Source organism: Oryctolagus cuniculus, chromosome 8, assembly GCF_051225735.1.
Source record: "Oryctolagus cuniculus isolate XC-2025 breed Fujian yellow rabbit chromosome 8, ASM5122573v1, whole genome shotgun sequence".
In the NCBI taxonomy this organism is placed as follows: domain Eukaryota; kingdom Metazoa; phylum Chordata; class Mammalia; order Lagomorpha; family Leporidae; genus Oryctolagus; species Oryctolagus cuniculus.
In genome coordinates this window covers 83,818,394-83,837,644 of record NC_142874.1, presented here as the reverse complement: position 1 = coordinate 83,837,644, position 19,251 = coordinate 83,818,394, and the positions used below count along the sequence as shown (strand labels likewise).

General features: G+C 39.3%; 1 long non-coding RNA gene and 1 other non-coding gene across 2 annotated transcripts in view; one reads left to right on the top strand and one right to left on the bottom strand.

Moving 5' to 3' along the window:
* Positions 1 to 19,251, top strand: part of LOC127483278 (uncharacterized) — a 68,139-nt gene that overhangs the window by 7,640 nt on the left and 41,248 nt on the right. The gene's annotated exons all lie outside the window — the stretch shown is intronic.
* LOC127483352 (small nucleolar RNA U13) lies at positions 445 to 548 on the bottom strand. Its single transcript, XR_007909546.3, has one exon. It is a non-coding gene; the product is annotated as a small nucleolar RNA U13 (small nucleolar RNA).

Here is a 19,251-nt window from a genome sequence, read left to right as displayed (position 1 = left end):
ATGTATTCCAATCATGTATTTGGTATACATGAAACTGAATCACTGGATTGTAATAATGTCTTAATATTCTGTTCTAAAGCAAAAAAAGAGATAGTTTTATTTTTGTTTGTGTAGAGCAATAGTTGAAGTGTTTATATTTGAGTGTGAAGTATAATACAAAAACTTGTCTAATTGGACAACCTTCCCTGTCTCCTCTTTTTTTTTCTCAGAGAATAAGAAAATATATAACAAATGCTCAACATGAGACAAATAGATTTTCACACTACTTTCTTGGTGATTCAGGCATTTTATTTTTCCTGGAATAAAAAATATTAACTCCTAAGCAATTTAAAAATTATTTGCTCAGATATTTGTGTTGAATGTTATTCATAGTAAAACATGAAGGCATAATTTCAAAAAATATTAAAAAATTATTCATTTTTCCTACCTTTTCACCCTGATATTTGTCAGTTGGGTAACATGCAGATGTGGTAACAAGGATAGAGGAAGCCACCTCTCACATGATAGTATGAAAATCTAATCATCACACTTAAGCACTACAAAAGGATGTGTTATTAATCTTTTTTACAGATTTATTTTCTTTATTTGAAAGCGTTACAGAGAGAGGGAGAGAGAGAGAGAGAAAGGTCTTCCATATGCTTGTTCACTCCCCAAATGGCCTCAACAGTTGGAGCTTCTTTCAGGTCTTCCACGTGGGTGCAAGGGCCCAAGCACTTGGGCCATCTTCCTCTGCCTTTCCCAGGTGCATTAGCAGGGAGCTGGATTGTAAATGGAGTAGCAGGGACTCAAACTGGTGCCCATATGGGATGCCCACACTGCAGGCTGGGGCTTTAACCTACTGTGTCCACAGCGCCAGCCTCTGTGTTATTAATTTTTTTTTTTGACAGGCAGAGTGGACAGTGAGAGAGAGAGACAGAAAGAAAGGTCTTCCTCTTCCGCTGGTTCACCCCCCAGTGGCCACCGCGGCCGGTGTGCTGTGGCTGGTGCACTGCACCGATCCGAAGCCAGGAGCCAGGTGCCTCTCCTGGTCTCCCATGCGGGTGCAGGGCTCAAAGACCTGGGCCATCCTCCACCGCACTCCCGGGCCACAGCAGAGAGCCGGAATGAAAATGTGTTATTAATTTTTAATTGACAAAAAGGCAGATGGTTGAAAACATTGATGTTTAGAAATGTGTATACATTGTGGAATGGCTATGCTGGGCTAATTAACATATGTACTACCTCACATATTTTTGTGCTGAGAATGCTTAAAATCTGTTCTCTTGGTGATTTTCAAGAATACAAAATATTGTTGTTAACGGTAGTCACCATGATGTGTAACAGATCTCTAAAACTTATTGCTCCTATATTTCTGTCCATTGGCCAACATCAGCCTGACCCTGCCTTTGCCAAACTCTTCTTCCCCATTCCTGTGTAACTACCTTTCTGTTTTCCATTTGAGTTCAGCTTCTTTAGATGCCAGGTACAAGTGAGCTCATGCAATATTTGTCTTTTTTGTGGCTGGCTTATTTCACCTAACATAAAATCTTCCAGGCTCATCCATGTTTTTGCAAAGGACAAAATTGTCTTTTTTGCTAAGGATGAATTATGCAGTATTGTGTACTTATTACATATTTTATTTTATTTTTTTTTCCAAGAAACCTTTTATTTAAGGAGTACAAACTTCATATATTTCATAATTACAACTTTAGGAACATAGCAATTTTTCCCACTGTACCTGCCCTTCCACCCACTCTCCTATCCCTCTTCCTCCTAACTCTCCTATTACCATTCTAATTTTTTTACTGAGATCTATTTTCAATTAACTTTATATTCATATTATTAACTCTATGTTAAGTAAAGAGTTCAACAAACAGTATATATATAAAAAAATTCTTCCTCAATAGTCAATACAGGATTGTTCAAAGTCATTGCTTATCCAAGTGTCAATTTCACGTCTAGAGACTGTCTTTTAGATGCTCCATTAGTAATCACTGGTCAGGGAGAACATATGGTAATTGTTCTTTTGGGGCTGGCTTATTTCTTTTTTTCCAACTTTTATTTAATAAATATAAATTTCAAAAGTACAACTTTTGGATTATAGCAGCTTTCCCCCCCATAACCTCCCTCCCACGTGCAACCATCCAATCTCCAACACCTTCTCCCATCCCATTCTTCATCAGGATTCATTTTCAATTATCTTTATATATAGAAGATCAACTTAGTATAAACTAAGTAAGATTTCAACAGACTGCACCCACACAGACACACGAAGTATAGAGTACTGTTAGAATAGTAGTTTTTCCGTTAATTCACATAGTACAACACATTAAGGACAGAGATCCTACATGGGGAGTAGGTGCACAGTGACTCCAATTGTTGATTTAACAATTGACACTCTTATATTTTTATTTATTTGACAGGTAGAGTTAGAGACAGTGAGAGAGACAGAGAGAAAGGTCTTCCTTTCATTGGTCCACTCCCCAAATGACCGCTATGGCCGGCGCTGAGCCAATCCAAAGCCAGGAGCCAGGTGCTTCTTTCTGGTCTCCCATGCGGGTGCAAGGGTCCAAGCACTTGGGCCATCCTCCACTGCCCTCCCGGGCCACAACAGAGAGCTGGACTGGAAGAGGAGCAACCAAGACTAGAACCGGTGCCAATATGGGATGCCGGCGCCGCAGGTGGAGGATTAACCAAGTGAGCCACGGCACCAGCTGACACTCTTATTTATGACGTCAATAATCACCCAAGGCTCTTGTCTTGAGCTGCCAAGGCTATAGAAGCCTCTTGAGTTCACCAACTCTGATCTTATTTAGACAAGGCCATAGTCAAAGTGGAAGTTCTCTCCTCCCTTCAGAGAAAGGTACCTCCTTCTTTGATGGCCCGTTCTTTCTGCTGGGATCTCATTCACAGAAATCTTTCATTGAGGTCATTTTTTTTTTTTTGCCAGAGTGTCTTGGCTTTCTATGCCTGAGATACTCTTGTGGGCTTTTTAGCCAGGTCTGAATGGCTTAAGGGCTGATTCTGAGGCCAGAGTGCTGTTTAGGACATCTGCCATTCTATGAGTCTGCTATGTATCCCGCTTCCCATGTTGGATTATTCTCTCCTTTTTAATTCTATCAGTTATTACTAGCAGACACAGTCTTGTTTATGTGATCCCTTTGACACTTAATCCTACCATTATGACCAATTATGAGCTGAAACTGACCACTTTGACTAGTGAGGTGGCATTGGTACATGCCACCTTGATGGGATTGAATTGGAATCCCCAGGCACATTTCTAGCTCTACCATTAGGGCTAAGTCTGAGTGAGCATGGGGGCTGGCTTATTTCACTAGTATTATGTTTTCCAGTTTCATTCATTTTGTTGCAAACAACTGGATTGTAGTTTTTTTATTACTGTATATTGTTCCATGGTGTACATATCTCATAATTTCTTTATGTAGTCTTCATTTGATGCACATTTGGGTTGATTTCATATCTTAGCTATTATGAATTGAGCTGTAATAAACATGGGGATACAGATAACTCTTTCATATGCTGATTTCATTTTCCTTGGGTAAATTCCCAGGAGTGTAATGGCTGGGTCATATGGTAGGTCTATATTCAGATTTCTGAGGTATCTCCATACTATCTTCCATAGTGGCTTTACCAGTTTAGATTCTCACCAACAGTGGATTAGGGTACCTTTTCCCCCACATCCTCACCAGCATTTGTTGTTTGTTGATTTCTGACAAAAGTCATTCTAACAGGGGTGAGGTGAAACCTCATTGTGGTTTTGATTTTCATTTCCCTGATGGCTAGTGATCCTGAGAATTTTTTCATGTGTCTGTTGGCCATTTGGATTTCCTCTTTTGAAAAATGCCTGTTTAAGTCCTTTACTCATTTCTGGCCAGTGCTGCAGCTCACTTGGCTAATCTGCCTGTGGCGCCGGTACCCGGGGTTCTAGTCCCAGTTGAGGCACCAGGTTCTGTCCCTGGCTGTTTCTCTTCCAGTCCAGCTCTCTGTTGTGGCCTGGGAGTGCAGCAGAGGATGGCCCAAGTGCTTGAGCCCTGTACCCACATGGGAGACCAGGAGGAAGCACCTGGCTCCTGGCTTAGGATCGGCACAGCGCCAGCCATAGGGGCCATTTGGGGGGGGTGAACCAACAGAAGGAAGACCTTTCTCTCTCTCTCTCTCTCTGCCTAACTATGCCTGTCAAAAAAAAAAAAAAAAAGCCTGTTTAAGTCCTTTTCTCATTTTTTTCCTGGGTTGTTTGTTTTGTTGTTGTGGAGTTTCTTGATCTCCTTATATATTCTGGTTGTTAATCCTTTATCAGTTTTGTAGTTTGCAAATAATTTCTCCCATTCTGTCATTTGCCTCATCACTTTCCTGAATGTTTTTTTTTGCAGTACAGAAGCTTCTCAATTTGATGTAATTCTATTTGTTAATTTTGGCTTTGATTTCTTGTGCCTCTGGGATATTTCCCAATAATCTTTTCCTATGCCAATGTCTTGCAGGGTTTCCCCAATGTTCTTTAATAATTTGATGGTATTGTTTCATAGATTTAGGTCTTGAGTGGATTTTGGTGAAAGGTGTAAGGTAGGGGTCTTGCTTCATACTTCTGCATGTGAAGATCCAGTTTTCCCAGCACCATTTGTTAAACTGTTCTTGTTCCTTTGTCAAAGATAAGTTGATTGTAGGTGCTTAGATTAATTTCTGACATTTTTATTCTGTTCCATTTGTCTTTCCTTCTGTTTTTGTACCAGACCAGGCTGTTCTTTTTTTAAGATTGTATTTATTTACTTGAGAGGTAGAGTTACAGACAGTGAGAGGGAGAGACAGAGAAAGGTCTTTCTTCTGTTGGTTCACTCCCCAGATGGTTGCAACAGCTGGAGCTGCACCAATCTGAAGCCAGGATCCACGAGCATCTTCCTGGTCTCCCATGTGGGTGCATGGCTCCAAGGACTTGAGCCATCTTCTACTGCTTTCCCAGGCCACAGCAGAGAGCTGGATTGGAAGAGGAGCAGCTGGGACTAGAACCAGTGCCCATATGGGATGCCAGCGCTGCAGGTGGAGGATTAACCTACTGTGCCATGGAGTTGGCCCTAGTCCAGGTTATTTTGATTATAACTGCCCTGTAGCATGTCTTGAAGTCTGGATGTGATGCCCCCAGCTTTGTTTTTGTTGTATAACATTGCATTAGCTATTTGGAGTTTCTTGTCTTTCCATATGAATTTCAGCATCATTTTTCTATATCTGAGAAGAATGTTCTTTGTGTTTTTATTTGTATTGCTTGAATCTGTAAATCACTTTTGGAAATATGGACATTTAGGTGATATTGATTATTCCAATCCATGACCATGGAAGATTTTTCCTATTTTTTTGTATTTTCTTCTATTTATTTGATGTATTGTAATTCTCACCACAGAGATCTTTGACATCCTTGGTTAAATTTATTCCAAGGTATTTATTTATTTATTTTTGTAGCTATTGTGAATGCGGTTGATCTTAGAAGTTCTTTCTCAGCCATACCATGACATTGTCTGTTTCTATAAAGGCTGTTGATTTTTGTGTTTTGAGTTTATGTCCTGATACTTCACCAAACTCTTCTATGAGTCCCAGTAGTCTCTTAGTGGAGACTTTTGGATCCCCTATGTATAGAATTATATTATCTTCAAATAGGGATAGTTTTACTTCCACCTTCCTAATTTGTACCCCTTTGATTTATTTTTCTTGACTAATGGCTCTGGCTAAAACTTTCAGTACTATATTAAATAGCAGTGGTGACAGTGGGTATCCTTGTCTAGGTTCGGATCTTAGTGTGAATGCCTCCAACTTTTGCCTACTCAATAGGATGCTGGCTGTGGGTTTGTCATACATTGTCTTGATTGTGTTGAGGAATGTTCCTTCTATAGCCAATTTGCTTCGATTTTTCATCATGTAATGGTGTTTCATTTTATCAAATACAACATTTTACAATGCAAGCATTTTATCGAATGCTTTCTCTGCATCTATTGAGATAATCATGGTTTTTGTTCTTCAATTTGTGAATGTGATGTATCACATTGATTGATTTGCAAATGTTGATTCATACCTGAATACCAGGGATAAATCTCACTTGGTCTAGGTGAATGATCTTTCTGATATGTTGTTGGATTGGATAGAATTTTGTTGAGGATTTTTGTATCTAATTTCATCAGGGAAATTGGTCTGAGTTCTCTTTCTCTGTTGCATCTTTTTCAGGTTTAGGAATTATGGTGATGTGGCTTCATAGATAGAATTTGGGAAGATTCCCTCCCTTTCAATTGTTTTGAATAGCTTGAGAAGAATTGGAGTGAGTTCTTCTTTAAACGTCTGATAGATTCAGCAATGAAGCCTTCTGGTCCCGGGCTTTTCTTTGTTGGGAGGGTCTTTATTACTGACTGAATTTCTGTCTTAGTTTTTGGTCTATTTAAGTTATCTATGTCTCCATGGCTCAATTTAAGTAGGTTGTATGTGTCCAGGAATCTATCCATTTCTTCTAGGTATCCCAGTTTGTTGGCATACAGTGCTTTGCAGAAATTTCTGATAACTTTGCAGCAATTTCTGATAGCTCTTTTTATTTCTGTAGTTCTGTTGTTGCATTTCTTTTTCATCTCTAATTTCATTGATTTGGGTCTTCTCTCTCCGTTTTTTGGTTAGTTGGGCCAATGGTGTGTCAATTTTATTTATTTTTTCAAAAAAACAGCTCTTCATTTTGCTGATCTTTTATATTATTTTTTGGTTTCAATTTTGTTCTTCTCTATTTTTAATTATTTCTTTTTTCCTACTAGTTTTGGGTTTGGTTTGCTGTTGTTTCTCTAGGTCCTTGAGATGCATTGGTAGCTCACTGATTTGATGCCTTTCCAATTTCTTGATGTAGGCACCAATTGCTGTAAACTTTTCTCAACACTGCTTTTGCTGTATCCCATAATTTTTAATATGTTGCATTGCCATCTTCATTTATTTCAGAAATTTTTTATTCCTCTTTTGATTTATTCACTGACCCACTGTTCATTCAGGAGCATGTCATTCAGTTTATATGTGTTTGCATATGTTCTAGAGATTACTGAGTTGTTGATTTCCAGCTTCATTCCATTGTGGTTAGAGAAGATGTATGATATGATTTTGATTTTTTTGAATTTGCTGAGACTTGCTTTATGGCCTAGCATGTGGTCAATCCTAGGAAAATATCCATGCCCTGGTGAGAAGAATGCGTATTCTGTGACTGTAGGATGGAAAGTTCTGTAGGTATCTTTTAGGTCCATTTGGTTTGAGTGTTGATTAACTGTTATTTTCTTGCTGATTTTTTGTCTGTTTAATCTGTCCATTGTTGAAAGTAGGATATTGAATTGCCCCATTACTATTGTATTTGAATCTATGTCTCCCTTTAGCTCCCTTAACATTTCTTTTAAATTGCCAGATGCCTTATAATTTGGTGCATTTACAATAGGCACATCTTCCTGTTGAATGGATTTGTTAACCATTATATACTGTCTTTCTCTGACTCTTTTAACAGTTTTGTGCTAAAGTCTATTTTTTCTGATACTAGGATGGCTACACCAGATGTTTTTGGTTTCTGTTAGCATGAAATATCATTTCATCCTTTTACTTTCAGTCTGCATGTATCTTTGTTGGTGAGATGTGTTTCTTTTAGGCAGCAAATGGATGGGTTTTGGTTTTTAATCCATTCTGCCAGTATGTATCTTTTAACTGGAGAGTTGAGGCCATTTGCATTCAAGGTTACTATTGATTAGTAATGACTTTGCGCTGTCATTTTCCCAAAAATATTCCCATTTTTTAGTTTGGATTTCCTATGTACTCCACTGGGAGATTTTCTGCCTTCATCTTCTTTCATAATGATGACCATATTTCTGTGTTTCTGTGTGTAGCACATCCTTAAGCATCTTTTGTAAGCCTGGAAGGATGGTTGACAAGTTCTTTTAATTTCTGTTTATTTCATTATCATTCATCAATGAGACCTTTGCAGCTTATAGTATTCTGATTTGACAGTTTTTTTCTCTTAAGACTTGGAATTTGTCTTGCCATTCTTTCCTAGCCTGTAGAGTTTCTGATGAGATGTCAGCCCTGAGTCTATTTGGAGATCCTCTGAAAGTATTCTGGTATTTCTCTGGTGCACATTTTAGAATATTTTTTTTGGTGTTTTACTATGGAGAGTTTGACTACAATATGTCATGATGAAGATCTTTTCTGGACAGGTCTATTAGAAGTTCTATGGTTTTCCTGTACTTGTATATTCCTTTCTTTCCCCAAATTAGGGAAGTTTTCTATAATTATGCCACTAAAATGCCTTCTAATTCATTCATTCATTCTCTCCATGCTTTCAGTAACTCTTCACATCTGTATATTGGGTCATTTGGTAGTATCCCATATATCTCCAACACTGTGTTTTAGTTTTCTAATTTCTTCTTATTTGGTCTGACTGCAAAATTTCCAGAGAATTATCTTCTAACTTGAATATTCTTTCTTCTGCTGCACTGTCTTTTGTTAAGGCTTTGCACCACATTTTTAGTTTGATCTATTGAATTCTTCATTTCCAAAATTTCATTTTGATTTCTCTTTAAAAATCTCAATTTCATGGGTGAAATTTGCTTTCATGTCATGTACCAATTTCATTAGTTGATGGGTTTGCTTCTGATTACTTCTAAGTAATCCTGTGATCAATTTTTTGAATTCCATATCTGGTATTTCCTCAATCTCTTTATCTTCTTGTTCTAGTATTGAAGCGTTGTATTCTTTTGGAGGCATCGTGTTGTCTTCATTATTCTAATTTGTGGGGATACTTGTTTTTTTTTTTTTTCCTGTGATGGATTTTATCTTTGGATTATGCTCTGTGGCTTAGTGGAGTGCCTACTTTTTCAGTGAATACTCAGAGGCATGTGCTGGTTGTGCCCAGGGAGCTCTGTTCAATGCTCCAGTGTGAAGGGAGTGTCCAAGGTAACACCTATGTTAGGTATGGTAAATCTCTCTCTCTCTCTCTTTTTTTTTTATCAGAGGGGGATTTTGATCAGCTCTGTTGGTGTAGTCTCACACTGACCTCCTCTTCTTAAGGGAGATCATTGCCTGGGCACTAGCCCAGTGTATACAATATTCCTCCACATTGCCACAAGAATTGCATAAAGGATCTGTGCAGTCCTCTGTGTAATCACGGATCCTACAGCAATGACCCTCACCAGGGAACTCCAAGCATGAGGAGCTGCCCACAGTGACCACTGAAAGACCCAGCCACAACCTGTGCCTTCCCATAGAGCCACAGTGTTTTTGCAGACCTAGCATACAATTCTTCCACAGACATGAGCACCCTGTCAATTGTGTTAGCCAGACTCAGGCATCTCCACTCAGCTGGTTGCTGGGTGCATGGGCACAAGCTGGAGCAGCTGTTAGTTATGTTCAAAATGGCACCTGCCCTCTCTTGGCTTGTTACATGATACCTGTGCAGGGTGGTCAGGGAGAGAAAAAGATTCTCCCCTTTTTTCTCCTCTAGTTTGGCAGGTACACTGTCCTCCACGGGGCTCCAAGCCGGACTCTTGCCAGTCTCTTCCTGCAGCTTTATCACCAGTGGTTTGGGTCATTGAAGTCTGGTCTCACTGCAGTCTGGTCTCACCTCACTCTCCAAAGTTGCTGTGGAGGCTCTCAGCTGCTGGGGTCCTGAGTTGTGCGTGTCTACACCCTCCATGTAGGTTCACAGAGTCCCTCTAATTTGTGTGGAGTTTCCTCTGCCATTTTTCTCCCTAACTTTTCCCTGAGACTGCACTCTGTCCTCTTTTTTTAAACTATCTTCCTCTATACTACAGCAGTAAACTCCCTCCCTATTCTGCCATATTGGATCTCATTATTCCACATTTTATGTCCCTTCATCCATTAGTGGACATTTAAGTTGATTCCCTGTCTCAGCTGTTTTGAATATTGTTGCAATGAACATGGGAGTATGCTTACCTTTTTGCCACATTGCTTTCATTTGCTTTGGATGAATACCCAGTAATGGGATAGCTAGATGATATGATAGATCTATTTTAATTTATAAAATATTATTTATTTATTTAAAAGGCAGTTAGAGAGAGAGAGAGAGAGAGAGAGATGGTGAAAGGGGGACAAAGAGAGAGTTCTTCTATCTGCTAGTTCTCTCCCTGAATGGCTGCAGTGATTGGGGCTGGACCACAGAGAAGCCAGGAGCCTGGAATTCCATCTGGATCTCCCAAATGGATGGCAGGGGCCCAAACACTTGGTGCATCTTTTGTTGCTTTTCCAGGTGTACTGACTGGGAGCTAGATTGGAATTGGAGCAGCCAGAACTGGAATCAATATCCCCATATGTGATGCCCACCATTGCAGATAGTAGTTTAACTCACTGAGCCACAATGCTAGCCCCTATTTTCATTTTTTTGAGCAGCCTTCAAACTGTATTACATAATAAATACACTAATATATATCCTCATCAAAAGGTTCCTTTTTTTCCACATCCTTACCTACTCTTATTTCATTTTGATAATAGCCATTCAAACAGATATGAGGTCATACATCAGTGTAGTTTTAATTTTTGTCTCCCTGATAATTAGTATTTTTTTCACATACCTGTTTGCTGTTTGTATATCTTCTTTTGAGAAATGTCCATTCATCCTTTGCTCACCTTTTTAACTTAGGTGACGTATTTTCTTACTTCTGAGTTGTTTGAGTTCCTTACATGCTTTTGGATATTAAACTCTCATCACATATACAGGTATGGTTCATAAACATTTTCTCCTATTCCATAGATCATCTCTTTACTTTGTTGATTTTTTTCTTTGTTGTAGAGTAGCATTTTAGTTTGATGCAATCCCATTTGCCTACTTTTACTTTTATTAATTGTGGTTTTGGGGTGCTACTAAAAATTGTGCCCAGACCAATGCCAGGAATTCTTTTGTAGATTTATTTATTTATTTGAAAGCACAGTGATACACACGGAGAGAGAGGAAAGCACACAGAGAAATATCTTTTATCTGCTGGTTCACTACCCAAATGGCTGTAGTGGCTGGGGCTGGCTCAGGCTAAAGCCAGGAGTTCTTGGGAATTCCATCTGGGTACCCCACATGGGTGCTAGGGAATTAAGTACTTGAGCCATCATCTGCTGCTTTCTCAGGTGCATTATCAGAGAGATGGATTAGAAGAAGAGCAACTGGGCCATGAACTGGCACTCTGATATGGGATGCCAGTCTCACAAGTGGTGGCTTAACCCATGAGCCACTACATCAGCCTCCTCTCTATGCTTTCTTCTAGTAGTTTTACAGTTTTAGGACTTACTTTTAGTCTTTAAAACACTTTGAGCTTATTATGTATATATATTAAAATTATTATAATTTTGTTTGAAAGTGGTGGTGGAGTAAGCAGCCAGAAAGAGAACTTTTATCTTTTGGTACACTCCTCAAATGCCTGCAACTACCAGGACTGGGTCAAGCTGAAGCCAAGAGCCCAGACCACATTCTGTGTCTTCCAATCATTTGAGCCACCACTGCTGCCTCCCAGGGTCAGTATTAGCAAGAAGCTAGAGTCAGTAGCTAGAGCCAGGCATCAAACTCTGGTACTAATACATGAAACACAGACATCTTAACCACTAGGCTAAACACACATGCCTAAAGTATACAATTTGATAAAGTTTAATCATATGCATACACTCCTGAAGCTATCATAAAATCAGAGTAAAAGGCATATCTAACACCTCCAAAAATTTCTTTGCACCTTTTTTTTTTTGGTGGTAAAAATGTTTTACATGAGACTTATACTCTTAACAAATTTTTAGGTGCACAATACAATATGGTTAACTGTAGGCACTATATTGTACAGCAGTGGTCTAGAATTTGTCTTGAATAACTGAAACTTTATACTCATCAAGCAGAAACTTCTTATTTTTCTCTTTCCTTTGTCCCTGAAAACCAGAATTCTATTTTTCTACGCATTTGATTCTATTTTAGATACTTAATGTAAATGGAATAAGGTAATACTTGTCTTTTGGTGGCTGGCTTATTTTATTTTCTTATAGTGCCCACCCAGGTTCATCCACACTGTGACAAATAGAATTTCCTGTTTTGAAAGGCTGAATAGTATCTTGTTGTATGTAGATGCAGCATCTTCTTTATTGGTTCATCTGTTGAGTTGATGTTAATGAGATGATATTTTTTGGAAATTCCTTAGAGAATCAAAAGAAGGGGGGCTAGTTACCAGGGAAACCAGTCAACCATAGTTAGGGCACTGGACCTTTCATCTCACACCCTGATCTAGGAAGAGAAGAGAGTCTGAAGCTTGAGCTGGTTGCTGAAGGCCAATGATTTAATCAATTTTGCTTGCATAACAATGTCTCCATAAAGGCTCCAGAAGTCTGGAGAGTTTCTCCATTGGTGAATGGCTCCATCAGAGCCAAATCTTTTTTTTTTTTTGAATCCATTTAAAAAAATTTATTTAGTTAGTTGAAAGGCAGAGTTATAGACAGGAAGAGTGAGAGATCGTTTTCATCTGCTGATTCACTCTTCCAAATGTCTGTAATAGACAGGTCTGGGTGAGGCAGAAACCAGGGGAAAGGAACTATATCCTAGTCTCTCACATGGGTGGCAGGGGCCCAAGTAATTGGGCCATCATATATTACCTTCTCAGGTACATTAGCAGGAAGCTAAATCTGAAGCAGAGCACCTGGGACTGGAACTGGCACTCCAATGTGGGATGTTGGTGTCACAAGCTATGACTTAACCCACTGCAACACAACACTAATTCCTTTGTTATCCTCTTGATTTCTGTTTGATGTGAATTGATATTCTCTCTTCCATTCCTGATATCAGTAATCAGTGTCTTCTCTTTCTTTTCTCCTCCCACTCATCTGGCCAGAATTTATCCATTTATCATCTATTCCAACATCAGCTTTGAGTTTATTTTTTCTATTTTTTGCTTCTAATATGCTTATTATCTCTTCCTCCTGCTTACTTTAGGTTGAATTTGTTCTTTTTTCTATTTTTTTTTAGTAGAAAGGTTAGATCTTAGACATATCTCTTAGCTTCTAATATAATCTTTTTTTAAATTTTTTTTATTTTTTTATTTTTTTGACAGGCAGATTGGACAGAGAGAGAGAGAGACAGAGAGAAAGGTCTTCCTTTGCCGTTGGTTCACCCTCCAATGGCCGCCGTGGCCGGCGCGCTGCGGCCGGCGCACCGTGCTGATCTGATGGCAGGAGCCAGGTGCTTCTCCTGGTCTCCCATGCAGGTGCAGGGCCCAAGCACCTGGGCCATCCTCCACTGCACTCCCTGGCCACAGCAGAGAGCTGGCCTGGAAGAGGGCCAACCAGGACAGAATCCGGCGCCCCGACCGGGACTAGAACCCTGTGTGCCGGTGCCGCAAGGCAGAGGATTAGCCTATTGAACCATGGCACTGGCCCTAATATAATCATTTAATGCTATAATTTTTTAAAAAGATTACACACAGAGAGAAGAAGTTACACAGAGACAGAAAGAGAGGCAGAGAGAGAGAGGTCTTCCATCCTCTGATTCACTCCCTAGTTGGTCACAATGGCTGGAGCTGAGCCAATCTGAAACCAGGAGCCAGGAGCTTCTTCAGGGTATCTCATGTGGGTGCAGGGGCCCAAGGGTTTGGGCCATCTTCTACTGCTTTCCCAGGCATAGCAGAGAGCTGGATCAGAAGTGGAGCAGCCTGGACTGGAACTGGCACCCATATGGGATGCTGGCACTGCAGGGGGCAGCTTTATCCACTACACCACAGCACTGGCCTTACTGTAAATCTTTAAAGCACTGCTTTAGCTATATGGTGCACATTTAAAATTTTTTTTATTTTCATTCAATTCAAAATGCAAATCTCTGTGTTTTTTGACTTAAATGATATTTAGAAATGTGCAAATTTTCAAACATTGAAGATTTTCAACACTTTTTTTTTTACTGATATTTATATTTGTTCAATTCACTTTAGCCACAAGCCATACTTTGTATGATTTAAATTTTCTTTAATTCAGTGGGACTCATTTTATGGCCCGGAGCATAACATAATGTGGTTTAAAAAGTGTGTTCTGCCTCTGTTAGGTGGAGTTGTTTGATAGAGTTGTTCAAATCTTCCATATTCCTACTGATTTTCTGTGTACTTATTCTGTTATTTACTGAAGGATAAGTTTTTAAACTGCTTAGCTATACTTGTAGATTGTTACATTTTTTCTTTCAGTTTTATCAGCTCTTGCCTATGTTTTCAATGCTCCATTACTAGGGACCTACATATTTAGTAGTATGTCTTCTTGAAGAATTTTAATCATTTATCATTATTGAGTGTCCCCCTTTATCTTATTCCTTGTACTGAAATATGCTTTTCATGATTGGATTAAGATGGTGAAGTAGGGAGGGAGCTTACTGCTCTAGTCTAGGTGAAGATAGTTTAAAAAAAGTGAAAAAAGTGCAGTCTCGGGGAAGAGTTATGGAGAAAATGGCAGAGGTAACTCCCCACAAATTAGAGGGACACAGTGGACCTACATGGAGGGTGTAGACATGCACAACATAGCATCCCAGCAGTCGAGAGACTCCACAGCAACTTTGGAGAGTGAATTGAGACCAGACTGCAGCAGCCCAAGCCACTGGTGATAATGCTGTAGGAACAGCCTGGAGGGAATCCAACTTGGAGCCTTATGGGGGATAGTGTATCTGCCAAACTGGAGTAGAAAAAAAAAACAGGGCACATTTCTCTGTCCCTCGTCACCCTGCAACAGTGTCCTATAACAAACGGATAGAGAGCGGACACTGTTTTGGACATACCTAACAAACTTGCTAGCTCGTGTACTTGCCTAGCAATCAGTCAAGCACACACCTTTGAGTCTGCCAGGGAGAACTGACCCGGGGCTGGGTGCTTATAACTGTGGGATGCTTGTGTGCACTGAGGCTGCAGGACTGTGAAAACACTGAGGTCACATGGGAAGCCTCAGGGTGTGGATGGACTTTGGGCAGACATTGTGGGAGGCTCCACATGCTCAGGCTTCCTGGTTCCCTGGTGAGGGACATTGAGGGGAATCTACTTACACTGAGGACTGCACAGATCCTTTGTGTGGTCCTTGTGGGAGTGTGGATGAATATTATACCCACTAGGGCTAGTGACCAGGCACTGGTGACCTTGGAAGAGAAGAAGTGGGAAGAATCTATGTCAACAGAGCACAACAAACCTCCTCTCTGATTAAAAAAAAAAAGAGAGAGAGAGAGAGATTTACCATGCCCAACATATGTGTCACCTTAACACTCCCTTCATCCTGGAGCACTGAACAGAGCTCCCTGGCCACACCTACAACATGCCTCTAAGTATTAGCTGAAAGCAGGCACTCTACTAATCCACACAGACACAGTCCAAAGATAAAAGCCACCAGAGGAAAAAAAAGAGAAACCAATAAGTATCTCCACAAATGCTGAATAATAAATGTGCCAATACAAGAAACAAAATAAAGAACACAACTTGATGCCCCCTAAAAATATAACACTTCAATAATAGATAGTGAAGATGAAAAGATTAAAGAAATGCCAGGGCTGGTGCTGCAGCTCACTAGGCTGATACTCCGCCTGCAGTGCCGGCACACCGGGTTCTAGTCCCGGTCGGGGCACCGCATTCTGTTCTGGTTGCTCCTCTTCCAGTCCAGCTCTCTGCTGTGGCCTGGGAAGGCAGTGGAAAATGGCTCAAGTGCTTGGGCCCTGCACCCGCATGGGAGACCAGGAGGAAGCACCTGGCTCCTGGCTTTGGATTGGTGCAGCACGCTGGCTGCAGCGTGCTGGCCATGGCTGCCATTTAGGGGGTGAACCAGCGGGAAAAAAAAAAGAAGTGCCAGAAATGAAACTCAAAAAATTGATCACAGGATTACTTAGAAATAATCTGAGGGGCCAGCACTGTGGCGCAGTGGGTTAATGCCCCGGCCTGAAGCTCTGGCATCCCATATGGGTGCTGGTTCGAAACCTGGCTGCTCCACTTCCAATCCAGCTCTCTGCTAAGGCTTGGGAGAGCAGTAGAAGATGGCCCACATCCTTGGGCCCCTGCACCCACATGGGAGACCCAGAAGAAGCTCCTGGCTCCTGGCTTTGGATCGGCACAGCTCCGGCTGTTGCAGCTATCTGAGGAGTGAACCATCAAATGGAAGACCTCTCTCTCTCTCTGCCTCTCCTCTCTCTGTGTAACTCTGAATTTCAAATAAATAAATAAATCTTTAAAAAAGAAGTAATCTGAAGCAAACACATGAACTAATGAAATCTGTAGATGACATGAAAGAAAATTTCTCCTATGAAATTGAGATCTTAAAGAGAAAACAAAATGAAATTTTGAAAATGAAGAATTAAAAGGAACAAATAAAAATGCAGTGGAAAGTCTTAACAACAGATTTGGTGAAGCAGAAGGAAGAATATCTTACTCAGAAAACAAAGCACAGGAAATTATACAGTTGGACAAAAAACAAGAAGAAATTAGAAAACTAAAAAATACTGTTGGGGATCTACTGGATACTATCAAATGACCCAATACATGGGTTTTAAGAGTTCCTGAAGCTATGGAAAGAGACAAAAGATTAGAAGATTTTTTTTAGTGAAATAATAAGAGAAACTTTTTCTAATTTGGAGAAAGAAAGGAACATTCAAGTACAGGCAGGACATAGAACTCATGACCAGAAAAGAGCTTCACCATGACACATTGTAATCAAATGTTCCACAGTAAAACATAAAGAAAAGACTCTAAAATATGCATGAGAGAAATGCCAGAATACTTTCAGAGGATCTCCAAATAGACTCACAGCAGACTTCTCATCAGAAACCCTACAGGCTGTGAGAGAATGGGGAGATATATTCCAAGTCTTAAAAGAAAAATTGTCAACCCAGAATACTTTATCCTACAAAGCTCTTATTTATGAATGATGGCAAAAAAAGAACTTTAATAACAAACAGAAATTGAAAGAATTTGTCACTACCTGTCCAGTCTTGCAAAAGATGCTTAAAGATGTCAAGCACACAGAAACACAAACATGGTCAACACTATGAAAGATGAAGGCAGAAAATCTCCCAGTGAAAGTACAAAGGAAATCCAAAGTAAAAAATTGGAATATTATGAAAAATTGGCAGGGTACATTTGTTATTATCAATAGTCACATTGAATCTAAATGGCCTCAACTCTCTAGTTAAATGACACAGGCTCACTGAATGGATTAAAAAACAAAACCCATCCACTTGTTACCTACCAGAAACAATCTCACCAACAAAGATGCAGACAGACTGAAAATGAAAGGATGGAAAAAGATATTCTGTGCTAACAGAAACATAAAACAGCTAGTGTAGCCATCCTAATATCAGACAAAATAGACTTTAACACAAAAACTGTTAAAAGAGACAAAGAAGGACACTATATAATGATTAAGGAATCAATTCAACAGGAAGAAATAACTACTATAAATGTATATGCACCTAATTACAGGGCACCTGGCTATTTAAAAGAAATGTTAAAGGATCTAAAGGGATACATAGACTCAAACATAATAGCAATAAGAGACTTTAATACCCGACTTTCAGTATTGGACAGATCCACCAGTCAAAAAATCAGCAAGGAAACAGCAGAGTTAATCAACACTACAGACCAAATGGACCTAACAAATATCTACAGAACTTTCCATCCTACAGTTGTAGAATATACATTCTTTTCATCAGTGCACAGAACTTTCCCTATGATTGACCACATGCTTGGCCATAAAACAAGCCTCCTATTGAGTAGGCAAAAGTTGGAGGCATTCACACTAAGATCTGAACCTAGACAAGGATGCCTACTGTCACCATTGCTATTCAATATAGTCCTGAAAGTTTTAATCAGAACCATTAGGCAAGAAAAAGAAATCAAAGGTATTCAAATTGGGAAGGAAGAAGTCAAACTATCAATATTTGCAGGTGACATCATTCGATATATAGGGGAGTTGAAAGATTCCACTAAGAAATTACTGAGACTCTTAGAAGAGTTTGGTAAAGTATCAGGATATAAAATCAAAACACAAAAATCAACAGCCTTTGTATTCTCAGAAAATGCCGTGGCTGAGAAAGAACTTATAAGATCAATCCCATTAACAACAGCTACAAAAAAATAAATACCTTGGAATAAATTTTACCAAGGATGTCAAAGATCTGTTTTATGAGAATTATGAAACATTAAAGAAAGAAATAGAAGAAGGTACAAAGAATCGAAAAATCTTCGATGTTCCTCAGTTGGAAGAATCAGTATCATAAAAATGTCTATACTCCAAAAGCAATTTACTGATTCAGCTTGGTAGTCATCAAAATACCAAGGACATTCTTCTCAGTTATAGAAAAAAATGACACTGAAATTCATGTGTGGAATTCTCCTGTGAAATGAAATTCTCCTGTGTGAAAACACAGGAGATCCTGAATAGCTAAAGCAATCTTATATGACAAAAACAAAGCTGGAGGCATCACAATACCAGCCAAAATTAACAAATGAAATTACATCAAATTGAGAAGCGTCTGTACTGTAAAAGAAACACTCAGCAAAGTGAAGAGACAACAGACATAATGTGAAATATTATTTGCAAACTATGCAACTGATAAAAGATTAATAAACAGAATATTTAAGGAGATCAAGAAACTCCACAATAACAAAACAAAAAACCCAGGTAAGAAATTTGCGAGGACTTAAACAGACATTTTTCAAAAGAGGAAGTCCAGATGGCCAATAGACACATGAAAAAATGTTCAGGATCACTAGCCATTAGGAAAATGCAAATCAAAACCACAATGAGGTTTCATCTCTCCCTCGTTAGAATAAATTTCATATAGAAATCAACAAACAACAAATGCTGGTGAGGATGTGAGGAAAAAGGTACCCTAATACACTGTTGGTGGGAATTTAAAATGGTAAAGACACTATGAAAGACAGTGTAGAGATTCCTCAGAAGTCTGCATATAGACTTATCATATGGATAAGCTGGATACCCAGCTATCCCACTGCTGGGTAGCTACCCAAGGGAAATGAAATCAGAAAATTGAAGAGCTATCGGTACCTCCATATTTATTATGGCTCAATTCACAAAAGCAAAGGAGTGGAATTAACCCAAATGCCTGTCAACTGAAGACTGGATAAAGAAATTATGGTATATGTACACCATGGAATACTACACAGCAGTAAAAAAAGAAGTCTGGTCATTTGCAGCAAAATGGATGAAATTGGAAAACATAACTACTTAGTGAAATAAATCAGTTTGAAAGCAAAAAAGTCTTTATGTTCT